The 26,003-nt window shown below is 36.0% G+C and overlaps 1 protein-coding gene across 4 annotated transcripts in view; it reads left to right on the forward strand.

The window, feature by feature from the left end:
• The window catches only part of LOC150102142 (uncharacterized), a 385,716-nt gene that overhangs the window by 158,785 nt on the left and 200,928 nt on the right, over window positions 1-26,003 (forward strand). The gene's annotated exons all lie outside the window — the stretch shown is intronic.

A 26,003-nucleotide genomic window follows, 5' to 3' on the forward strand; every position in this document is an offset into this window, starting at 1 on the left:
CGTCCACAACTCCAACTGGTTCCCCTTCTTTGAACACTAGCAATTAAGGTTAATGTTATGTGAAAGTTTTTGTTGTAAGCAATTATTATTATGTGACACCTTCAGGGAGTCCGAAGACGCATCAAGGGAGAGTGTGCCAACAGCATCGAACAATTGAACCCCTTCCAACTACTAACCAGGCTCAAACTTGCTTAACTTTTTGCAAGCCATTAGTAGCAGAGGCTCTACCAATTAACCAACCTTTATCTAATGCAAATTGTACCTAACCTAGCTGATCCAATTTCTTAGTCCCAACCCCACCACCTTCCTGTTACCCTTGATCCTTCCATTTATACTGTAGAGATCACCTCTCCTCTCAGTGACTCAGATCCCAATTTTTTGCAAGTTTCCAGGTTCACTGAATGCCCCTTCCCTCACCATGGCCAATCTCGTGTCCTTTGGCACTACAAAAGTACCAAGTGGGATGACTTCTGGAACTACTACTCTTCCTTTGACATTACTATTGCTTCCACTCTTCTCATTCAGATACCTGCAATGCATGAATCACAGAAATTATCCTCACTAGCATGAAGCCCTCATTCTACGCAGAATTCTTGTCCCATTTCCAAGCCTTGGTTTAACAGAAGATGTATTAAAGCACTTGAAGGAAAAAACTAAACTTACTGCAGGTGGCTGCATCAAGAACCTCAGCTTCATATTCAGCCTGTGCAGAAGCACACAATAAATGTAAATCACCTATCAGCAAATCCAACGTCTCTTTATCCAAATAGAAGATAAGCCTTTTGTCCCTTGCAAAATCCATCAGACATGACATTTTGCCTATTTCTTTTTTTTTTTTTTATTATTATTCATTATTATTTCATGACATCTCCAAGGAGTCCAAAGACTCATAGAGGGAGGGCACCTATTCTACATCTCCATCATCTACACCAACACCATCTACTGCCCATGACCACCACTAGTATTTTTTTTTATCTGTAAATTGTGTATGTCCTGAAGGCCGATTTGTCTGTATGCAGTGTAAAATCTCTTGTGGTGAAAAATAGAAATATTTTTTCACCTATATTGATTTTACATGGGCCATAAAATACACATAATTAGAAATGTATGTAACCTACTGTAATGTAATAAATTTAGTAATATAATGTTAGAATGACTGAATGTAGAACCACAAGCAGTTGTAACTAATAAGGTTAGACAGGATTAGGGTAGTAAACTGAATGTCAACAACAGTCTCAAAGGTCACCGGATTTTATGAGTTTTGCTGCCAAAACCTGACATAAGCATGTGTGATAAGGGCGCTTTCAATAAATCTGGGAAGTTTGGAAGGAAGGCCAAGGGACAGCCAATGATATAAAAGGTGGAGATTGAGGGGTGAGAGCTCTCTCTCTCACATTTTTTTTGTTCTTTGGCAAGCTTTTTGAGGAAGGGAAGAGTTGGGGGCCTGGAAATTATGGGGAGTTCACCCTTAAACCTTTAGGATCCAGGACTGTACATGATAGTGTGAGCTTGTAAGTAAATTGTTTTATGTTAACAGCCTAGATTGTGTGTACAGACAATAGATTCGGTTTAACTAATGGCATAATGTGTTGAAGAGGTCAGAAAGCTGAACGTGAAATTTAATGTGCTTAAAAGAATACTGTAGACCTGAATAGTGCTTGTGATACATAATGCTTAGAATGTGTATAGTATAATTTTGCCTTATATTATTAGTAATGAAAGTAAGGTAAGGTGTGCAAATATCCATCCATGTGTCTGATTCTCCACACATTTAATGAATGTGTGGAGAATCTGACACATGATATCTTCTATTTCCTTTGTATATTAATTGTCTTAGAATAAACATGTTTGGTTCTGTTAATAGCTTGCCTGATCTTTGTTAGCCAATGCACTATCTTATAAAAAACAAATCGAACCAATGTGACCTGAGTAAAGTAACAGCGATGATTGAGTAATTCGGAGTTGCTTGAGATAAAATTGAATTGGGGGTTATTATACATGCTTAGCTAAATTATTTTCTTGTATGTAAAGGAAAGGCAGAAAATTCTTTTACACAATCCTTAATGGCTCAGTTCGTTAACAAAAATAAATTTTTAAGGATTAATACATTTGAATTATAGCAATGTAAATTAAGGATTTGGTCCCAGCTAGAGGCTTTTCCTAAGTCTACGGTACTAGCACATGTGAGAGCATACTTTATGCTCTCACACGTGCATTGAAAGAGGGGGGGGGAAGTAAAGCTAAATAGATTACTAAAAGATTAAATTTAAATAATAATATTATGCGTGAATTAAAGATTAGAGCATATAGGCATTTTGTACAAGCTCGAGCAATCACGAAAATAACGAAGTAAAAGGGGAAACACATAGAGTAAAAAAGTAACATCGTATAAAATACAAATAACAATAAATTACAAAACATTACAGCATAATGAAAAATCTGAGTTTCCTGGAAGAAAAAAACTCTTTCTCATTCAGTTGGCATTACTGTTACAGCACCCAAAGATAAAGCTAAACTTCTTACATCATTATCATGCATATCAAGGATTTAGGCCTAGTTTGGACTGTTCCAGCCTTAGAAGTCATCATTTAATCTTTTAAGAGGACATCCTAGTTTTCTTTTTCCTAATGGCTTGTACTTTAATGCTTGTTTTGGTAATCTTTCTATTTTCATTCTTTGAATGTGTTCCATCTATTTATGTTTATATTTTTTAATTTTTTCTATTACTGATTCTTGGTTTAATTCTTTCATAATTTCTTTGTTTCTTTCGTGATCAAATAGAGTATACTTTGCAGTTTTCATAAATTTCATTTCTGCTGTTATTAATCTTTGTTCGTATTTTTGTTTTATTGTCAGATTTCACTTCTCTACAATAAGACTAGTAGGGCTAATGTATTGTACACTTTTAGTCTGGTTTGTTTTTGAACGAGGTTTGGTATAAATATAGAGTTAATTACACCTGTTATTTTAAAATATTTTGCAGTTTTTAGGTTTATCTTTTTCATTTTCATATGTGATCATACAACCTAGGTAGTTAAATGAATTCACCTATTCTAAGATCTTGTTATCTATTACTATCTTAGTTCTTGCTGGATCTTGTCCTTTAAAGGCCATAGTTTTTGATTTTTCTGTTGATGTTATCATTCTATAATCTTTGGCTATCTCATTTAGATCTAAAATAGCTTTCTGTAAGTTATCTTCAGAATTTGTAATTATTATTTGGTCGTCGGCAAAAAGGAGAGTGTTTAAGTTCACAGTAGGAGAAAGTTTAATACCTTGATGGAAATTTTTGTTCCATTTTATTATTATTTCATTTAGGTAAATATTAAAAAGAGTTGCTGAGAGGGGGGGGGGGGCATCCCTGTCAGGCCCTTTGGTTTATCTCTCTTGTACATGATAGTTCATAATTTAATCTTATTTGTATTTGATTATTTTCATATATACTTATGACAGCTTTTAGGATATTATTTGGTATTTGTCTTTCTTTTAATATGTTAAATAAAATGCTTCTTTTAACTTTGTCAAATGCTTTTTTAAAATCAATAAATTTAGAATCAATATGTGTTTCTAAATTGTATTCTCTTCTTTTCTCTATTATTAATTTTAGGCAAAAGGCTGGGTCTATACATGATCGTCCTTTTCCAAATTCATTCTGTACTTCTAAAATAAAGTTTTTTGGAATATTTCATTAGTTTGCTATTTAAAATTCTGCTATATATTTTGTAACAGGAATTTAGTATACTTATTCTGCTATAGTTTTTAGGGTCATCTCTTTTACCTTTTTTTAAAGATAGGAATCACAATGCTTTTTTCCATTCTATTGGGGAGTTACCAGTTGGATAAATTTTATTTAAAAATGAGAGGAGTTTTTCTTTGAATCTTGTTCCTGCATATTTATATAGTTTTGAACCTAGCTTATCTTTCCCAGGTGATCGTTTCTTATTTCTTTCAGGCTGATTTCTAATTCTTCTTTAGTTATTTCCTTTTTATTTTCATTAAATGTTTGCCAGTTGTCTTTTTTAAAATATTTATCTGTCCACAATTCTGTGTAGAAATTTAGAAATTCTTCTAATGTCAATTCAGTGTTCAATTTTTTCTTTAGTATCTGCATTTAGGTGTTTCAGAATCTTATATATATTGGTCATATTTTATATAAATCATGTTCTAAATTAGAAATGAATTTGTTCCATGATTCTCTGTCTTTTTTCTGACTTCTCTTTTAGCTATGACTCTTATTTTATATTCTATTTCATCTTTTAATCTTTTACTGCTTAACCATTTATGATAGGCTTCTTTTTTCATTTTGATTATTTCTTTGGTTGTATCATCCCATATCTTCAATTTTTTCCTTTCTTACTTTAGTATCTGCATTTCCTGTAACTCCGGCATACATGACAAAGCAGATCACGTGCTGAGATTGGTGTCACTATCCCAAAACATGGAATCAAACATGTATATTCAACCCATTCCAAAAAAAGGGAGAAAAAAGCATACCGACAGATTGCCATCACCTCAATCCTCTCCAAAATATTGGAGAAAGTTATTAATAATCAATTTCTTCACTACCTAGAAAATCACTAGTTAATCAGAGACCACCAGTATGGATTCTGCCAATCCAGAGTCAACTGATCTCTTAGCCTGCATCATCCACTACTGGACCTTTATAGGTTCAGAGAAACATGCATGTCATCCTTGACATTTCCTTGATGCCAATATTACGATTGGCATCAAGGCCTGCTTTGCAAACTACCTTACTTTCGGTCTACCTGCCACCCTATGTGACATGATAGCCAGCTTTCTGTCTGATTGTTCACTGCATGTTGTCATGGTAGACAGTACTCTCTGTTTAAACTTTGTCATGAATGCCAGAGTTCTTTAGGATACTATTCTATCATCTACTCTCTTTCTCTTGGATGATCTACTCTCAATCACCACCAATCTTATCCACAGCTTTATTAATGATAGCACACTCCATTCATTCTGTTTCTTCAACAAGCCACGTAGTTTTGAGACATCCCAAGCCTCAATATCATCTGTAACCAGTGCCTTAAACACTGACTTTCATATGGTACCGGCAGTGGGACAAGGATGCCCTCCAATGTTTCCAAAATATACTCCTGCCTTTTCTCTCACAAAAGAGATTTCAGCTACCCTCCCTTATCCTCAATAACACACACACATCATAAGACAGAATCAGCTCTCCCCCCTTTAACTGACATTTAGCTCCAGCCTCTCCTGCTAAGAGACCATCACATCAATAACTTATTCGGCCTCTAATGAATTAGATATTCTTTTCTGCTCAAGAAGTATTTTACATCCGCCCAGCTATAGAGACACCACCATTCAAGGTAGTTCACATGAAACCTCCTTAAAAATTTCGATGTTATCCAGAGGAGAGCAATTTAGCTCATAGATGATCCTTTTCTCACAGGCTCACTTCAACCTCTATCTTACAGATGTAATATTTCAGTTCTGTCTCTCTTCTACAGGCACTTCCATGGACCACTGCTCCAGTAAATTGGCAAACATCATTCCTTCACTTACTGTTAAGCCTGTTAAAACTGCTCAGCATCCTTTTCCGTACAACTGCAAACACATTGAACCTGTTTCTCCTCTTTTTTTTTTTTTATATTTATCCTACATATGAGAGGTAAAAAAACCTTTAGCACATTAATGCCGTTTGTGAGGTGCAAATATGGATTGAGAAAGAAGAAATCTATTGACATTTTTCTTAAAGAGCTGAAGGTCGAAGTTCTTAGGAATCACATTATGGGGAAAGATGTTCCTGAGGACAGAGATAGATGGAATAAATGAAGAAGAGAAAAAGCAGGTTGTGATGAGTTTGCAGTTGTACTAAAAAGGAATATTGGCAGCTTCTGCTGTTATTTTAACAGGCCGAACAACAAGTGGAGGAATGATGTGTTGCCATTTCACTGAGCACTGGCTATGGAAGCACCCGTAGAAGAGACATAGAACTGAAACATTGCATCTGTGAGATAGAGGTTGAAATGAGCCTGTTTGGTAAGGGTCTATTATGAACTGAATTGCTCTCCTCTGGACAGCATCAAGAATTTTTAAGGTTTTTAGATGCACCACCCCAAATATGTGAACCGTACTCTGAGAATGGGTGAATTTGGAATTTATGCAGGGTTAGTAGCTAGGTGGGTGAGTGGGGAAAAAATGCTTACTTTCTTAGAGTCTGACTAAGCCATTGGTGTGATATTTTTATGCCAGCAGAGGGTAGAGGTAAATTCCATTCCAAGAAGAGATATATCCTGTTTTATGTATATTACTGAGGATAAGGGAAAGTGAGCTGAGATCCCTTTTGCTAGAGAAAAAGGGCAGGATCACATTTTGGTGGCATTGGAGGTGAACTAGGTTATCCTTGCCCTTCTGAAGGATAGTATAGAGATCAGTGGGGCAGCTGCTGCTCTTGTTGCTAATGATCCTGATGTAAGGGATGCCTGGAAACTACGTGGTTTGTCGATGGAGTAGGATGAATGTGTAGAGCTATGGATAGGATTTGCAGTGATTGAGAGTAGATCATTTATGTATAAGAGAAAGAGGGTAGGTAAGAGAAGACACCCTTCAGACATTTCTGCATTTTCTGCATTGATAGCAAAGCTTAAAAGAAGGTGAACGACTAGAGAGAGAAAGCTGACTATCCAGTTATAGACAATGGCAAGTAGACTGAAGTAATGCAGTTTGCAAAGCAAATCTTGATGCCAGACACAATCGAAAGCCCTGAACCTGTCAAGGGAAACAGCACACGATTTTCCAAAGCTTTCCATGGCATATGTCCAGTGGTAGGTGAATTAGGCTAACATATCAGCTGGATTCAACAAGATGATGGCAGTTGGATGGTAAGCTTTTTGTCTCCCTTTTTTCGGAATGGGTTGGATATATGCTTACTTCCATGAGATGGGATAGGTGCCAGTGTCGTGACGGCTATTTTCCTATCGTGTTCTAAATCCATCTTGTCTTAAGTCACTTTTATGAATAAAATAACTAATTACGAAGTGATCACCGATCTAAAAGTAGGGAAATTTATATTTATACTGCGCCACCCTATTCTTAGATTAGTCTATGTAAATAGTAGGATCAATTCTTAATTAGGTTAGCAGTCATCTCATTAGGCCGAATTATCTATTATCATTTTTTTACTTGGGGTTCCCGCAAGATTCGAATATTTATGAACGGTGTAATAATAAGGAATTCAGGCAAACACAATATTTAGATTAACAAAATAAAACATTTAATATATAATATGGTTAACAAATACAAGAACTCTATTTAAAATGGAACTATACAATTAACTTAACACATCTTCTTAGGTCACTGATGCTAATTCAATGTTCTAACTTTCATATACTGTTCACAGTCTTAAAAACACAAATCTTCTTATCTCAAGTTAATATAACAATTTCACATTTTATTCAGTCTTCACAAATCTATCAGCTCAATGTTTATATTCACAGCAGGCAATGAACTACGTAAGCTATATTCCAAGCAACAATATTCCCGGACCTTGAGCATCGGAAATATATTACAGTTAATGCTAGAATAGAAAAACTTATACAACTACTCTTACCAGACAAATTCTTCAACACATCAAATTATTGAGAGAGCACTTATGAATTAACTTAATTAACGTTAGCGGAACACACATAATAAAAATTCTCCATAGTTTAAACTGTATTACTGTAAGTCGCACTTCACTATTCCAAACAACAGCAATTAGGTACTAATATCTTTTCCTGTTCACTTTTCTCCAAGTAATCAATATAACCTTTTCCTAGGGCAACATAGAATTTAATCGTAATCCAGATTAACTGGCACTAATCAGAATTTTCGCATTGACTGTCCAGTTTCCTTTTATCTGATTACGGCATCAACCTTTCTTCATAACAACAGCAGATTTCGCTTATAACATTAAACTTTATGTTTCACTACTTATAGGTTCACTTCCGAACACTTTACTCATAAATTTCTGCCCTGAGGATTTTATAATCTTCTTTTACTTCTTTACTTGTACGTTACTTTCCTACTGGTTCCGCAAAACTCTCTCCTCCCTCACTTAAAAATAATTCCTCTCTCCCTTTCTTGTCTTATCTATGACCTTCCTTCTCTTTCTGCTTTATCTATGACCTTCACTCCCACCTTACGTTCGAATGCCACGCTCTCTTCACTCGTGGTTGTTTACGCGTGCGTTTCCATGACAATAGACTAAGCGTAAACATTTCGCCAATGTAATGTATGCTCTGTTACTACTCTTACATGAATGATTACATAACATTAAATATTTGACAAATAAGAACAACAGAATATTTAAGCTACTTCTTTAACTTTTTGATTACGTATACAGTTAAATATAAATTAACACTTTACGTTACACCACATATATTTAGTTATACAAAATTCTATACATATTATTATTTTATAAATTAATAGCAGGTCAGGTTTTCAGTAAATATTTAATTAGTAATTCTTAATTAAGGAATAATAAACAATTTTATATAAACCATGATTAATATTTAAATAGGCAATGTTAAATGTGAATGAAAATAATAAATTACATAACATAGCTTCATTCACAATTTAACACCAGCTGAGTATACAAGATTGAAGATACAATAGAGTATAAAAGGAGAGGTGCCATCATTACCAGAAGACTTTGTAATGTTCAGGCTGTCTAATGTTCTACTTACTTTCTTCTGATAAACCACAAGAGGAATACAGTTCTTGGTTGCTGGTATGGAAGGAGGTGATTTTCTTTTGTTGTCGATCCAGGAGTTAGAGGAAAACAGTGATGCTAGGAGGTTAGTTTTTTCCCTTTGGGTGCTGTAACAGTGGTGCCATATGGATGTTAAAGAGGTGGAAATATAGGTGTATAGAAGTTGTGTCCAGTGATATTTGTGAGGGATCAGAAGGCACAGCTTCCATTTGGACAAGAGGCAAGTTTTCTACTATTGGTCTTAATTGGATTTTAATTTGCTTATAGTTGTTTTATGTTTATTGTGCACTTCTGCATAGGTTGAGTATACAGCTGGTGGTCTTGATGCAAACCACTTGCAATTAGCTGATGTTTTTTGACAGCTCTCGTGCATTTTCTGTTGAACCATGACTTTGAAATGGACAGAAATTTTGTGTAGAATGAGGAACGAATGCCTTCGTGCCAGTTTGGATGATTACTTTGAATTCCTCAGTGCAGGTGTCTAAGTCATATCAGCAGAAACAATAGTCATGCCATCGAAAAGAAGAGTGAAAAGTAGTAGTTCTGGAGATCATTCCACTTTGTGCCTCTGTAGTGCCAGATGATACGAGGTTGGGTGTGGTCAGAGAAGGGGCATTCTGTGAGGCTGAAAACGTGCACAAGACTGTGGTCTGATTTGCTGAGAGGAATAACCTCTATAGTGTGTTCTGAAGCAGAACTAGTTTAAAAAAAAAAGATTTAACATTATTGTAAAAGTGAATCAGATATCTGAAATTCATGTAGGTAGCTGAATGGTTTGCATTAGATCATTGTTTACAGCAAAACCTTCTGTATCATGTTCAGCTTGATCAGTAGTGTTGAACAAGGTGAAGCCAGTTAGAGGTGTGGACATTCAGATCACCTAGGAAGATTATTTCATTGTTTGGATAGATGTGGACATTCAGATCACCTAGGAAGATTATTTCATTGTTTGGATAGCTGGACTGAAGATGGTTGAGTTTTGGAGAGGCAGGTGAAGAGGTCTGAATGGTTTTCAGCATTTGGACTGCTAAATGCAGAAGATGAATGTTACTAAATGGGACAAAGAAACCTTCAACCATAGATCAAGACCAGGGAATTCTACATTGGTCATTCTCTGCCAGGCAATGTCAGAATGTACAATGACATAGGTGTCACCCTTTAGGCAAAATGAATCATGAAAAGTATAATTTGGGCATCATAGTTGAACTCTGGTTGATATAGCTGAATTTGGGTTTCTCTTTGGTGAAATGCATCTATTTTGGTTGTTTGTAAGTGGTGATGAACACATTTATGTTGGAATTTACGCAACATATGTTTTTCAAGTGAATGAATGTGGAAATGTTTTTTGTACAGATCTTGATATATTTGTAATATTGTGTTTGGTTTGTTATGTTTGTGTGAATTGGTTGTCATGAGAGATTTATTTTGTTTGCAGTGCTGCCATTGTTTGTCTGGTTCAATTTTCATTTAGTGTTGATGAAAGAAAAAAAGTAAAGGCATACAGTAGGAGGAAATAGACTTGTGAACATGACATCCATACAGAGCATGACCAGTGTCCTTGCCATTCTGTTGCCTTGACAGTGCCTCTCACATACTACTACTACTCAGACTCCCTCACTAAACTTGTAGAGTATGTGGTAGCAGGATTGCGTGCTAGTTGACTGGGAAGCCTCATGATTCGTTACTGACCAGTTCGTGCCCATATGCTATCTGGTGGCTGGTCTGTGCTACCACTGTTTTAACTGATGTACCTCAAATTGGAGGCGGGTCTGGGTCTCTAAGTATGTTAAGCATGCAGTCGAAGGGTATCACTTACACTGTATGGAGAAGAGAGAGAGAGGAATGGAGAATAGTACTACCCCTGCTCTGGAAGCTAAATGTAGCATTGGCCACTTCAGATCCCCTGTAAGCAGGCTGGTGGTCATCAGGCAGTTAAGTTCATCTACCACTTAGTGTTCTAGTTGGCATTTCCTCCAACTAGGAAGATATCCTTCTGCTGTGGGAATGCTCACTGCAAGCTCTGTAGTCCCTTTGGTAGAAACTGGCCACATCACATGAAGGTAGGGTTGATTAGGGAGGGAGATGCTGTATATTATTATTATTATTATTATCTTGAATTTTCACACTGCGTGCACTCACAACATCCAAAGGCAATCCATTCCAATCACGCACCAACCTCTGAGACAAAAATCTAGCCCTCACACCCTTCTTGGTGGCCTTCATTCTCAGCTTCCAAGGATGCCCTCTCATCCTTTCCCCACCTTCCATCAGTTGAAATCCTGTATGACCCTTTCAGAGGTTTGTAAGTCTCAATCATATCAACCCTCTTTTTCCTGTCTGCTAGCGTCTGCAGTCTACAAATTCTCAATCTATCTTCATAATCAGTATTCCACAATCCTGATATCATTTTTAACACTCTCCTTTGTACTCTCTCCAGTATATCAGAATCACAATGGAAACCAGGAGACCTGACCTGTGCACAATAGTCCAAGTGAGATCTTATCAAGGCCTTGCAAAGAGGCAAAATAACATCCTTATCTTTACATGTGAACATTTGTTTCAGCATTGCAGTTATCTTTTGCAACTAGTTTTATTTGCAATCTTTGCAACATGGCCCCTGAACTTCTTCCTATCTATTAACACTCCAAAGTTTCTTCTAGCCTAATCCCACCAATATAATACGACATTGGATATCCAATCATGCCGAAGTGAATGACTTTACATTTACTTACATTGAACTGACACCCATTTTCCCATCCCCAAAATTCCAGTCCATTCAAATTTTTCTGCAAGTACTGCATATCATCAGCATTCCTGATTACCCTACCTATCTTTGCATCATCAGCAAATAGCTGTATGTCACTTGTCAAATCCTTCCCAATATCATTAATTGTGGTACACTACTTGTTACCTTAAACCTTGCAGACTCAGATTCCCTGTATACCACTTTTTGATATGTCAGTCAGCCATCCTCTTATGCATGTTAATATTGTATAACCAAAACCCAATTTCTCCAATTTGTGCAACAGTCTACCATGGTGTATTCTGTCAAAAGTCTTAGCAAAATCTAAAAGTATCATGGTGTATCCATTCCCTTTGTCTAGTTCAATGGTAACATTGTTATAGAATGTGAGCAAGTTGCTAAAACATGACCTTCCCTTAGTAAACCCATGTTGTTCATTGCAAAGTAGAGATTCGCTGTCAACCCATTTCTGAATGCAGACCTTAATTCACCAATTTTTCCAAAATCTTCACCATCACTCCTAAGATACTAATTAGTCGATAGTTGGATACATCAGTCTTTGCACCACCCTTGTGCAATGGAATTACCATACATTTCTTCCATTCCTGCAGAATCTTCCCAGTTCTGAGACTCATATTAAACAGCCTGGTCAAAGGAATGGCCAGTTCAACTGAACATATTGTGCATCCCTGTCCATTAGTACCCCTAATTACTCATTTATTCTATCTGTCTTTGTCCTCTTGAACAGCATTACTCATAATGTGTTTCCCAACAACTTGAACTTTCAGCTGTTTAATAAAAATGTCAATAGATTTCTTCTTTCCCTATCTCTGTCTGCACTTCATACATGGCATCGGTATGCTAGTTCTCGTACCTCTCATGTTTGGGCTAAATATAAAAATAAAATAATGTAAAATGGTAATGTCTGTGAGAAAGTTATATTACTGAAGTCTTAAGTGGTTGCAAAACCCAAGAATATCAAAATGTAGAGTGCATTTGCTGGTCTGATGGGCCGAATGCTTGATTTATCCACTCTACATCCAACTGGCTGCAGGTCTCTAGAGTAAGGTTTCTGGACTATAAAAAATAAATAAAAATACAACAAAAAATAGAAAATTGATAAAAATAGAAAAATAAATCCATAGTTCATCCACAGCACAAATGTAATATAGGTTTGCTAATAACTTTTGTGGGTGGGAGCCACATCATCATCATCATCATCATCAAATTCCTGCCATGTACCCTCAAGGGGTGTACAGGATATGACAGTACTACATGAAAAAATTACATCATTACTAACTTCCTATCTACAATTTTCCTCCAAATCAGTCTGTTACTTGTCAAGACTCCAACATTGTCAGATCTTATATTTCTATCGTCTAAGGCACTTTGTACCGTATCAATCCACCTATATCTTGGTCTTCCTCTGGGTCGTTTTCCTGCCAACTTGGCAGAGAACACTTGTTTTGCTAATCTTTCCTCTCCCATTCTATTTAAGTGACCATACCATCTGAGATTAGCTCTGCTAACGCATTCCTGGATGCTGACAATGTCAAGTTCTTTCCTAATATCCTCATTTTTAATATGATATTGCCATTGATGCCATCTGTTCACGCCTCTAATCTTTCTCAGGACTCTCATATCTGCGGTCTCTAGTCTTTGGTCAAGTGTTTTACTTCTGACCCAGCTCTCAGATCCATAAGTTAAAATTGGTTTGAACACAGTCTTGTATACAGCTAATTTAGTGTTCCGACTAATTTCTTTCTTATTCCATATGAATTTATTCAATTGACTTCCCACGACACCAGCTTTGCTGATTCTGTTGTCTATTTCTATATTTAGTTTACCATCTTCACTAAAAATTGTGCCTAAGTAGCTGAAATGTTTTACTTGTTCCACAGGTTCTCCATTCACAGCACAGTTGACATTTTCAATGATTCTGCCTATTTTCATTGTCTTTGTCTTTTTATTGCTGACCTTCATACCATATCTATTACAACAGCTATTCAATTTAGTCAGAGAATCTTGCAGACTTGTAGCGGATTTATTTAGAAGTATAACATCATCCGCATAAAGCAAAGAGCTGATATTAACATCTCCAATTTTGATATCAGGTTTAATACCACATTCCTTCATAATGTGATCCATATAGATAATGAATAACAGAGGGGATAATGTACATCCTTGTCTCACACCAGATTTAACATTAAACCATCTTCCTGTACTTCCTTCAATTCTAACTGCTGACTCACAACTCAAATAAAGACTAAGTATTGCTTGATATAATGCCCCATTGACACCATATAACTGCAGTGTATTGAATAGCTTCTCTCTTGGCACCTTGTCATATGCCTTTTCCAAATCGACAAAGCTTAAATACAGATCTTTGTTATATTCCCATGCTTTCTCGACTATTTGTCGTAAAGTGAAGATCTGATCCTGACAGCCTCTATTTGGCCTGAATCCAGCTTGTTCTTCACCAAGCTTTTCTTCCACAATTCTTCTCAACCGTTTCTCAAGTATACTTGCATAGATCTTGCCAGGAACACTCAGTAGGGAAATACCTCTGTAATTCTCACATTCAGTTTTATTTCCCTTTTTATATATGGGTACTATGAGAGCTCTACTCCAATCATCGGGAATTCGTCCCTCTGTCCAGGCTTTCTGAACTATGCAGTGCAGCCACTGTAAGACTCTTATACCACCATACTTCAGCATTTCTGGTCGAATATCATCTACTCCTGCTGCCTTTCCACATTTCAAGCCTTTGATGGCTTTTTCTACTTCAAGTATGGATATGTATTCCTGACTGCATGCCTGGTCAGTGTTTTTTATCACTGTGCTGTCATCACTGCTTGTTTCATTTAGCAGTTTTTCAAAGTAATTACTCCATATTTCAAGGATATCTTTTTCTCCTGTTTTCATTTCACCTTTATCATCTCTAATTCCTTTTACAGCACTCTTTCCTCCATTCCTAAGCTTCTTCAACAACCTCCAGAATATTTTGCCACCTTCTTGATATTTATTTTCTATATTCTTGCCAAAGTCCTCCCATGACTTTTGTTTAGCTAGTTTTACACACTGCTTAGCTTTCTTACATTTGTCTCTGTATTCTGTAAGAGTAAAAGCTGACTTATTTGCCAGGAACTTTTGATATGCTTTCTTCTTTTCCTTCACTGCCTCTTTAACTTCCTGTGTCCACCAGGGAGTTCTGATTTTTTTATCCTTGCACACAACCTCACCACATGCCTCTCTGGCAGAATCAATCAATGTTTCCTTCAGAGTTTGCCACTGAATCTCCAAGGTTTGATTCCTGTTCTCAAACTCTTTCATTTTCTTTTCAATAATATTTCTGTATTTTAGTCTACAGTTCACATCTGAGAGCTGCTCAACTTTAATTCGCTTTAAAACTTTCTTACATGTTATTCTTTTCAATATGAAATTCAATTTTATCCTGCTCAAGACTAAATAGTGATCACTTCCAATTTCAAATCCTCTGTACACTCTGGTGTCCTGCACCAGGGAGAAAACATCACTATCAACAATAACATAGTCAATGAGACTTTTCTTATTCCTAGCCTCTTCTCTCCATGTGAATTTGTGCACATTTTTATGTTGGAACATGGTGTTAGTAATAACCAGTCCATGTCCTGAGCAGAAATCCAACAGATATTTGCCATTATTATTAGCTTTGCTCTTTTCTCCAAATTTTCCCAAAATATTTTTGTATGTCTCACAATCATTTCCTACTCTACTATTTAGATCCCCAACAAGGACCAACTTTTCATTTTTCATTGTGTCAGTTGCTTTTTCTAAAGCCTCAAAAAATTCCTCCACTTCTACCTTAGTAGAACCTTCTGTGGGACCATAGGCACAAATAAGTCTCATTGTCCAGTTCCCCATTCTCATATTTGCCCACATTACTCTACTTGAGACTGACTGCCATTCAAGAAGATTAGCCTCATATTTTGTGTTGAATACTATGGCTACTCCTTCTTTTCCTTGATTGTCATTGCCTGAATATAACATTTTGTATTTATTGCTCAGAAAGATCTCACCAGTTTTGGTCTTTTTTGTTTCAGTCACCCCTATTATGTCGATCTGGTACTTATCTAATTCCTCAGCTAGCTCCATTTCTTTGCCATTCAGGCTTCTTATGTTGATAGTACCGATCTTTAACTCTGGTGATGTTGAGTTGGGGTTTGTTTTCAGATTTGTTCCAGTAGCTGACTTTTCGCTGTTCGCCCTGGTTCCCTGGCGAAAACAACGGGGGCCTTGTTTAACCGGGCGACGCCCCAGCCGGCATGAAATTTTGTCATGTTGTACCATCATTTTTTATTTTGGTTTAACCAATAAGAATACAATTTGGTCGGCTAAATCCCAAATTGCCAGCCCATCTTCGTTCGTTCAGTATCAAAGTAGATACCCAACAGGGTGCACCACGAGAAGGTGAGGATTGGACATTAGGTCAGAAGCCCTGGTCGGTTCTCCGCATTCCTTTAAAGGCTATGTGGAGGTCTCCTCTCAGTTATACAGCTTTGGCCCTTAAGCACCCCCTAGCCACGTAAAATAAAAATAAATTTATTTGTCACATTAGCATATATTTTAGTGTATATACTCTAGACATAATTTTTATCTTGTTAATTTTACCACAACTAATTGAAACAATTTGATAAATTTAAATACCAGATTTCATTAAATTCCATCCAGACATTGCAGAATTGTTAATATCAACTAATCAGAATACATTTGAAACAAGAATGGAATATATGAATGTTGTCTTGTGGAGTGGTTGCATTGTGTAATTTCAACATGTTTTGCCTCTTTGTATCCTTGCTAAAGTTCAGTTGAAATAAAAATTGGAATAGCTGAAAAAAGTTTTGTGAGGATTCCAAATACTTAATTGTATTTGTAATCCTTACATGTCGACCCATTTTAGGTATGTATTCTAGATGTATAACTTTGATTTGCCTAATTTTACCACTACAAATGATTATTGAAATTCAAAATTGAAATGACTCAATAAATTTATAATATAGATCCTCACTACCAGATTTAATTAAATTCCATCTAATCAGTGCAGAATTATTAATATCGTTTTAAATCATTTTGCCATTAAAAACGATCTGGTTGAAACCAAAAACTTTTGAACAACATTTGGACCCCTTATGGATATTAGATATCTTAACTTTTATTAAATTCCATCATGCAGATGAACAACACTGATGAATGTGTGTCTGCCTGGTTGGATGAGTATGACAGGGCTCAGTTAGATTTCTTTATTGTAAAACTTGTTTGAAATAATAGATTTAGTTTTGGTGGAAAAGAATTGAAGGTTTTAAAGTCTAGTGACACAAGGTTGAAATTTGACATAAGAAAGCTGTTATTTACATCAAATTGTCTGATTTATCCATCAAAAACCTAACATCTGCTGTTTGCTTAGATTGACCATTGTTAAGAAAAAGATATTACAGGAATGGGGAGGATGATATTCTGTTGGTAAATCAACAGTTTGGTCAAATACTTTCCCTAGTTTGGTGTACAAAATTAGAAAAGTGGAGCTAGGAATTACTGGCATTAATGAAGCACAGGGCCGGTTTTATCATTAGGCAAACCTAGGCAATCGCCTAGGGGCGCTAAGACTTCGGGACGCCAGATTTTGCTACATAGTTCAGGAAAAAATTACAACCTTCGAAAAAAATTAGTAAAAACTTGATTAATAATAAAAACTGAAATAAGTCAAGCCGTCCTGATGCTCGCTGATGATCCTACATTATTTTTGCCTTTCTCTATTTCTTCCACTCCCCTGCTCTTTGTATACTTAACCTCGAGTGTAGAGATTTTCCTCCTTCTGGCATCTGTCCCAAGATGAGTGGGGAATGATATTATTTTTATAAATATCCACATGTGTAGGTGTACGTGTGCTTGTGTGAGTATGACAAAATATATATAGAGAGAGAGACAATATATAGGGGTGCTTAAATTTTGTTTGCCTAGAGGCATCAGATACTCCCGGACCGGCCCTGATGAAGCAGAACTCTATTGAGGTAGCATGACTGTAAAGCTTAAATCACGATTGATCAATAGGAATTCACAGAATATAAAATGTTATTACTATTATTATTCAGGCTTCCATGGAGTCAGAAGACTCATCGCAGGAAGTCCTTCCCAGGAAACACAAAGTCTATCATAAATGATGATGATGATGAAAAGAGAAATTAGTCAAAACACCAAATTAGCTGTACATAAGACAGCTCTCAAACCAATTCCAACTCACAGATCTGAGGGCTGGGCCAGAAATAAAACACCCTAGAGACATGAGAGCCCCGAGAAAGACCAGGGACACAAACAGATGACACCAATGGCAATACCACACCAAAAACGAGGATATCAGGAAAGAACCCTACACGGCCAGCATCCAGGAATGCGTCAGCAGAGCCAATCTCAGCTTAAACAGAATGGGAGAGGAAAGACCAGCAAAACAAGTGCTCTCCACCAATCTGACAGGAAAAAGACCCAGAGGAAGACCAATATATAGGTGGATCGACACAGCAAAAAGTGACCCAAAAGATAGAAACATGAAATCCGACAATGTTGGAATCCCGACAGGCAACAAACTGACCTGGAGGAAAACTGCAGACAGGAACCGGCAATGATGCAAGCCTCCCATGCAGCACCACCACATCCTGCACACATCAGGAATCTGATGATGATGATGATAATAATGCTATTTCAAAAAGGGGATAAAAAAACCCTGCTAATTATTATTTATTATTATTATTTAGGCCTCCAAGGAGTCAAAAGACTCTTTACAGGAGGTCCTTCCTAAGGAAACATAAGTCCATCAAGACTCACCGTGGGAAGTCCCTCCTAGGAAACACAGTCTATCACTCCTTAAACTGATTGACCGTTCTTGCTCTCACCATTCTATCAGGCAATGCATTCCACATTCCACCCTCCATGCAAAGAAACTCCTCCTCAAGAAACCACTCATGTTTTTGTAGAAAATTTTTCCACTTCATAACGAAGTAAATTATACTCCTGATGTGAAGATTTTTGATATTTGTTATATAATCAAGATATTTCAGCTGGGAAAACAAGATCTACAAACAGATTGAAGACACTGCCATGAGTAAACATCTGGTAAACTGTTGAACCATCTGGTAAACTACACCTTTGGTAAACTGTTGAACCATCTGGAAGATACTTGTTCTCATCCATTCATTTTGAACTCTCCCTTTGGTTTCATTATGTTGATGATGTTTTTCTTGTTTGGCCTCATTCTCAAAATTAACTTACCATTTTCTTACATCAGATCAATAGCCTTCATCCATGCATTCAGTTCACCACATAAAAAGAAAATGCTGGTAGTTTACCATTCTTGAACATCTATATTACTCATACTGCCTCTGGTACTTTGTCAATCTTTCTTCCCCCAAAAGTTTTGGAGATTCTCATTTTATTTAAACATCAAAAATAGTGTTAATATTATTTATTTATTAATTATTATTATTATTATATAATAATATATATTATTATTATTACACTTTTTTATAAAAGATTTTATAAAAAAGTGTAATAGTCTTATGAATAATTGTCAAGAAAAAATTCAACATAATAATATATATTATTTTTCCTACAATCGTTTTTAATTAGTAAATCGATTGTTGTATGTACCTTTCATTCCTGTTCTTTGATTTGCTTGTTTCTATACACTGATGATGTGTTATTTTGAGTACAAAATATCTGTACTTCCATTAAAGTTTATTACTATGGTTATCATGTAATTTTGTTGTTTATAGTTATTCCACAGACACCTTTAAAGATTAGACTTTAAAGCAGGCATGGACAACCTTTCCTAGTTGGGGGCCAAATTATCATTCTGTCTCCGAGTCAAGAGCTGGACCAAATTATTAAATAAAATAAATTAATATTAAATGAATTAAAACAAGTTGCTACTTCATATTTCATTTATTTATAATATAATACTTTGGTATAAAGCTCTACATAAATTTTATAATATAATGAATGACATAACAATTTAATGTGAAGATTGGCCTTGTACTTCAACTACGAGACTATCAATATCGATGTTAATATTACTTAAGGATAATCGCATAGAATTTTCGAGGTTTTTGTCCGTTATTCTAGTCTGAATTTTTGATTTATTGTATTTCATCCTCGGAAAAAACTGCTCACACATATATGTGCTGCCGAAAAGACAAATAATTTTTCTTGAAAAGGCATGTAAATTTGTATATTTTTCTTCCACCAAATAAAATTTATAAAATTCTGTCAAAGCAATGTTGTTAAATTGTGATTTTAGCACTAAATCCACCTGAAGCTCAATAAGTTCCATCTGCAAATTTTCTGGCACATTACTTACATCAGCATCCATTGGACTAACAAATATAGCAAATGTGGAGTCTTTGTTTTTGAAGTCGGCAAACCTTGTATCAAATTGCTCTATTAGTGCTTCAGTTCATCTCCATAACAATTATAAGGGATATTTTTATAAGTTGCTAGAGCAGGAAAATGATAACAATTTTTAGCTCTTATCTGACTTTCCAACAATCTTAGTTTATTACAAAAAGCTTTGACATGTCCATGCAGTTCATGAACCAATTGTCCTTGTTTTTGCAATTTAAGATTCAGTTCGTTTAGGTATTCGGTGACATCTACAAGGAATGCTAAATCACACACCCACTCATCATCTTTTACTTGGTTAATTGTGTTTCCTTTTATGTCCATAAAATCTGCAGTGTCTTGTCTCAGATCATAAAATCGTTTTAACATTTTACCTTTACTCAGCCACCTCACTTCACAATAATAAGACACATCTTCATAATCCGAAAATAGGTCTGCCAAATACTCCTTAAATTGGCAGTGACTAAGTGCATGTGACTTGATAAAGTTAATACTGGCTACTACAACTTCCATAACATTTGTGAATTTAATCAATTTTGCACACAGATTTTGTTGGTGGATAATGCGGTGAAAATTTGTTAAATTTTCCGGATGGATCTGAAGTTCTATTGCTCTTTCATGAACTATTCCAATAAATCCCTTCTGTGCACCAACCATTGCAGGGGCTCCATCAGTGCATATGCCAGATAGTGAACTCCATTTAAGCCCAAATCTCTCGACAACTGTGTTGGCTGTTTCAAATATATCTTCACTGGTAATTGTTCCTTTTGATGGCCGAAGCGCCAATAATTCTTCTGTGATGTTGAAATACGCATCAACTCCTCGAATAAATATTGCTAGTTGTGCTGTATCGGAGGCATCGGTGCTGTCATCCAAAGCAATTGAAAATGCTTCCAATCTAGCAATCTTCTCTTTTAAACTTTTTTTGATATCATCAGCCATAATTTCTATCCATCGGACAGCAGTATGTCTCGATAAATATTCTCGAAGTCATTTTTCTTTTCAGGACATATTATACTTGCAACATCCAGCAGACATTCTTTGATAAATTCTCCTTCACCAAATGACTTAGAATGCTTAGCGATTTTTTCACTTACCACAAAGCTGGCTTTGACAATGCTGTGGTGCTGCGTTCTTTGCTTGTTGAACATTTGCTGCTAGATATCCAAGTTCTTCAACTTATGTATTTTATCTTTTCGTAGTTGTCCATCAATTTTTGGGTGATCTGCATGTCTCAAAGTAAAGTGTCTCTTCAAGTTGTATTCTTTGTTGACGGATACGGATTCGTTACACAGCAGACATACAGGCAAACCTTTATTCAGAATAAAATAATAATCCTCCATCCAGTTGTCTTGAAATTGACGATTCTCTGCATCTACTTTTTTTTTTTTTTGCAATAACCCCTGACATTGTCCCAAATTTATAAGCAATATTCAGAACTGTCAAACAAAACTGTCTTCTACACCGCAGGCACTGAACAGAACACAACATCAACGCAAGTACCGAACTGACACGTTGTAACATGTTCACACACACCGCTAGTCAAAGTGAGAAAGAGACCTTGGTTGGAGAAAACGTAGTCTGTTTTGCGCAAGTCATATGATGTCAGCTTAGTATGAGTTAGTAGAACACACCATATTTTCTCCCACCATGAATCAGACAAACTGCTGAAATAGATTAGGGCCGGATCCGGGCCGGGGGTTGCCCATATGTGCTTTAAAGAGTAAATCATGCTTGATAATAAATTATATTCTTGGAAGTTTTTTTCCACTTGGTTAGACTATAATAAGTTTAGTTTAATCCTTTATCCAAGTGTAAGCAAACAAAGTTTGCTCCTGAAGTATCTTCAGGACTGAGGCAACTTGTAGTAAAGGTGGACCAAGATCTCATCACTACTTGTCTTAGTATCTCCCATAATGCAAAGCACATCACCTTGTGGATATGTATAATGTATGCATTAAGGAAAGGGCCACTATCCAGACCGGTTTTGACCTTTATCGAGGTCTCGTCAGTGGGAGCCACTGGCATGTCCACAAGGAGATGTGCTTTTCATTATGGGAAATACTAATACAAGTAGTGATAAGAGCTTGGTCCACCATTACCATGAGTTGCCTCAGTCCTGAAGCTACTTCAGGCGCAAACTTTGTTTGCTTACACTTGGATAAAGGATTAAACTAAATTTATTATAAATTATATTCTTGTTTAATTCTTTATCCAAGTGTAAGCAAACAGATGTTTGGATGTGAAGCATCTTCCCAACTAGACTACTTATATATAGAGGATGATGACTTCACTTAATTTTTTTAGTATCAAATAACACAAAGTACTCTTTCTTTTAGACACATATAATTGCTGTCCAATATAGAAAGGGTTGCTACTCTTTCTGTAATCTTCACAAGTACCTTCATGTTGTGAATATGCTTCACATAATGTGAATAAGTTAAAAGGAAAGATCTACAATAAGGCCTGCACAGGTGTATTGCAGATAGGAAAAGAGAATGGGCATAGCTAAAATGGGAATGCTGAGACTTGCAAGTGGTGTAACAAGATTGGACAAGATCAAAGGTTCACTGATCAAGGGGAACTATGATGATAATCCAAGTATTGGGGAAGATTAGGGAATCAAGACTGAGATGGTTTTGTCATGCTATGCAACAAGACAAAAGCTATGTGGGAAGGAGAGTGCTGGAGATGAAGCCATGAGGCAAAAGAAGTAAGGAAAGACCTAAAAAACGAGTGGGCAGCTTGAGAGAGGAGACTTTCAAGACCTCAGACTAGAGGAGAAAATGGCTTTAGACAGAACTGAGTGAAGGTAGATCCCCTGCAGTGACCCTACTTGAGTGGGAATGAAGCTGAAGAGGACTATGCATGTAAAATTGAGTGATTTTATATATATATATATATATATATATATATATATTTTTTTTTTTTTTTTTTTTTTTTTTTTTTTTTTTGCAAGCAGATTTTTCCTATTTGTTGGGTGTCTTCTGGTACTTTTGTTTTTGGTTGTATGATAAATATGCTGTCACTTTAAACCTTGCAGAATGATAGAAATGCAAACTTCACACTTTTTTCCCTCCTTATTTAAATTGTTCTTAAATGTGTTTTTTTTATAATGCTCTTTGACTTTCAAAAGTTAAAAAAAAAGCATCAAATTGTTTTCCAAACTAGCATGCATGGTATTAACATGGAAGATATATCCATATTTTATAACCAAATGTAAACACAACTTAAAAAAAAAATTGAAATTTACAGAGTGCACATGAGAATATAACCTTAGGAATTGGAGTTACCTTGGCTATTGTATGTATTGAATAGAGGTTTTTTGCTCTCTTAAGGCTTCTACCAGGTTTCTTGAGGTTTGAAAAAGGTCTCTAGCCAGTGAAACCTGTTCTAAGCAGTAATAAAAATGCAGACACATAGACTTCTCATTGGAGTCCATGACATTTAAATTCAGTTTATTTAAAATTTACTGTTCTCAAAAGTCACAGGTTAACTTATAAAGTAGATGCATTAAGAATTAGATGCTAAAAGGTAGTGATAAAATTTTAATTTGATCTAAAAGGATGTTTGCAAAATTTTCCTGATGTCATCATCATCAAATTCCTGTCATCAAGGGGTGTACTGGATATGATAGTACTACATGAAATATTCACATCATTACTAACTTCCTATCAAGACTCCAACATTATCAGATCTTATATTTCTATCGTCTAAGGCACTTTGTAGATCCACCTATATCTTGGTCTTCCCCTGGGTCGTTTTCCTGCCCATCTGGCAAAGAACAATTGTTTGGCTGATCTTTCCTCTCCCATTCTGTTTAAGTGACCATACCACCTGAGATTAGCTCTGCTAATGCATTCCTTTATGCTGGCAATGTCAAGTTCTTTCCTAATATCCTCATTTTTAATATGATATTGCCATTGATGCCATCTGTTTGTGCCCATGATCTTTCTCAGGACTCTCATATCTGCAGTCTCTAGTCTTTGGTCAAGTGTTTTACTTCTAATCCATCTCTCAGCTCCATAAGTTAAAATTGGTTTAAGCACTGTCTCGTATACAGCTAATTTAGTGTTCCGACTAATTTCTCTGTTATTCCATATGAATTTATTCAATTGACTTCCCACCATACCAGCTTTGTTGATTCTGTTTTAATTTACCATCTTCGGTAAAAATCGTGCCTAAGTAGCTGAAATGTTTCACTTGGTCCACAGGTTCTCCATTCACAACACAGTTGACATTTTCAACGCTTCTGCCTATTTTCATTGTCTTTGTCTTTTTGTTGCTGACCTTCATACCATATCTATTACATCATATAATAAAATTAGTTTAATCCTTTATCCAAGTGTGAGCAAACAAAGTTTGCGCCTGAAAGTATCTTCAGGACTGGGGTAAGGTGGTACAACACCAGCGCAACTCGTTGCAAAGGTGGAGAAAGGTACCAACACTCCTATCTCAGCATCTCCTATAATGCAAAACGCACCTCCTTGCGGATATGTCTAATGTTATGCATTAAGGGAAGGGCCACTACCCAGACTAGTTTCGACCTTTATTGAGGTCTCTTCAGTGGGAGCCAGGCCCAAGTGTTGGTAGCTTTCTCCACCTTTGCAAAGAGTTGCCCTGATGTTGTACCCTTACCCCAGTCCTGAAGATACTTTCAGGCACAAACTTTGTTTGCTCACACTTGGATAAAGGATTAAACTAATTTTATTATACTCTAACCAAGTGAAAAATAAACTTTCAACATCTATTACATCAGTTATTCAATTCAGTCAGGGAATCTTGCAGACTTGTAGCAGATTTATTTAGAAATATAATATCGTCTGTATAAATCAAAGACATTAACATCCCCAAATTTGTTATCCGGTTTAATAGCACTTTCCTTCATAATGTGATCCATATAGATAATGAATAACAGAGGGAATAATGTACATTCTAGTCTGACACCAGATTTAACATTAAACCATCTTCCTATACTTCCATTCTAACTGCTGACTTACAACTCAAATAAAGAATAAATATTGCGTGACATAATGCCCCATTGACACAATATAACTGTAGTATTGAATAGCTTCTCTCTTGACACCTTGTCATATGCCTTTTCCAGATCTACAAAACTTAAATACAGATCTTTGTTATATTCCCATGATTTCTCAACTATTTATCGTAAAGTGAAGATCTGACCTGACAGCCTCTATTTCACCTGAATCCGGCTTGTTCTTCACCAAGCTTCCCTTCACAATCCTTCTCAACCGTTTCTTAAGTATACTTGCATAAATCTTGCCCAGAACACTCAGTAGGGAAATACCTCTGTAATTCAGTTTTATTTCCCTTTTTATATATGAGTACTATTAGAGCTCTACTCCAATCATCAGGAATTCATACCTCTGTCCAGGCCTTCTGAACTATGCAGTGCAACCACTGCAAGACTTTGATACCTCCATACTTAGCATTTCTGGTTGAATATCATCTACTCCTGCTGCCTTTCCACATTTCAAGCCTTGGATGGCTTTTTCTACTTCAAGTATGGATATGTATTCCTGACTGCATGCTGGTCAGTGTTTTTTATCACTGTGCTGTCATCACTGCTTGTTTCATTTAGCAGTTTTTCAAAGTAATTACTCCATACTTGAAGGATATCTTTTTCTCCCATTGTCATGTCACCTTTATCATCTCTAACTCCTTTTACAGCACTCTTTCCTCCATTTCTAAGTTTCTTCAACCACCTCCAGAATATCTTGCCACCTTTTTGATATTTATTTTCTATGTTCTTACCAAAGTCTTCCCATGACTTTTGTTTAGGTAGTTTTACACAGTGTTTAGCTTTCTTACATTTGTCTCTATATTCTCTAAGAGCACAAGGTGACTTATTTACCAGGAACGTTTGATATGCTTTCTTCTTTTCCTTCACTGCCTCTTTAACTTCCTGTGTCCACCATTGAATTCTGAATTTTCTATCCTTAAAGACAACCTCACCACATGCCTCTCTAGCTGAATCAGTCAGGGTTTTCTTCAAGGTTTGGTTCCTGTTCTCAAACTCTTTCATTTTTTCTTCAATGATCTTGGTATATTTTAGTCTACAGTTCATATTTGAAAGCT

This window comes from Typopeltis vanoorti, chromosome 10 (genome assembly GCF_054136105.1).
Source record: "Typopeltis vanoorti isolate ZY-2024b chromosome 10, IOZ_Tvanoo_1.0, whole genome shotgun sequence".
Classification (NCBI taxonomy): Eukaryota; Metazoa; Arthropoda; class Arachnida; order Uropygi; family Thelyphonidae; genus Typopeltis; species Typopeltis vanoorti.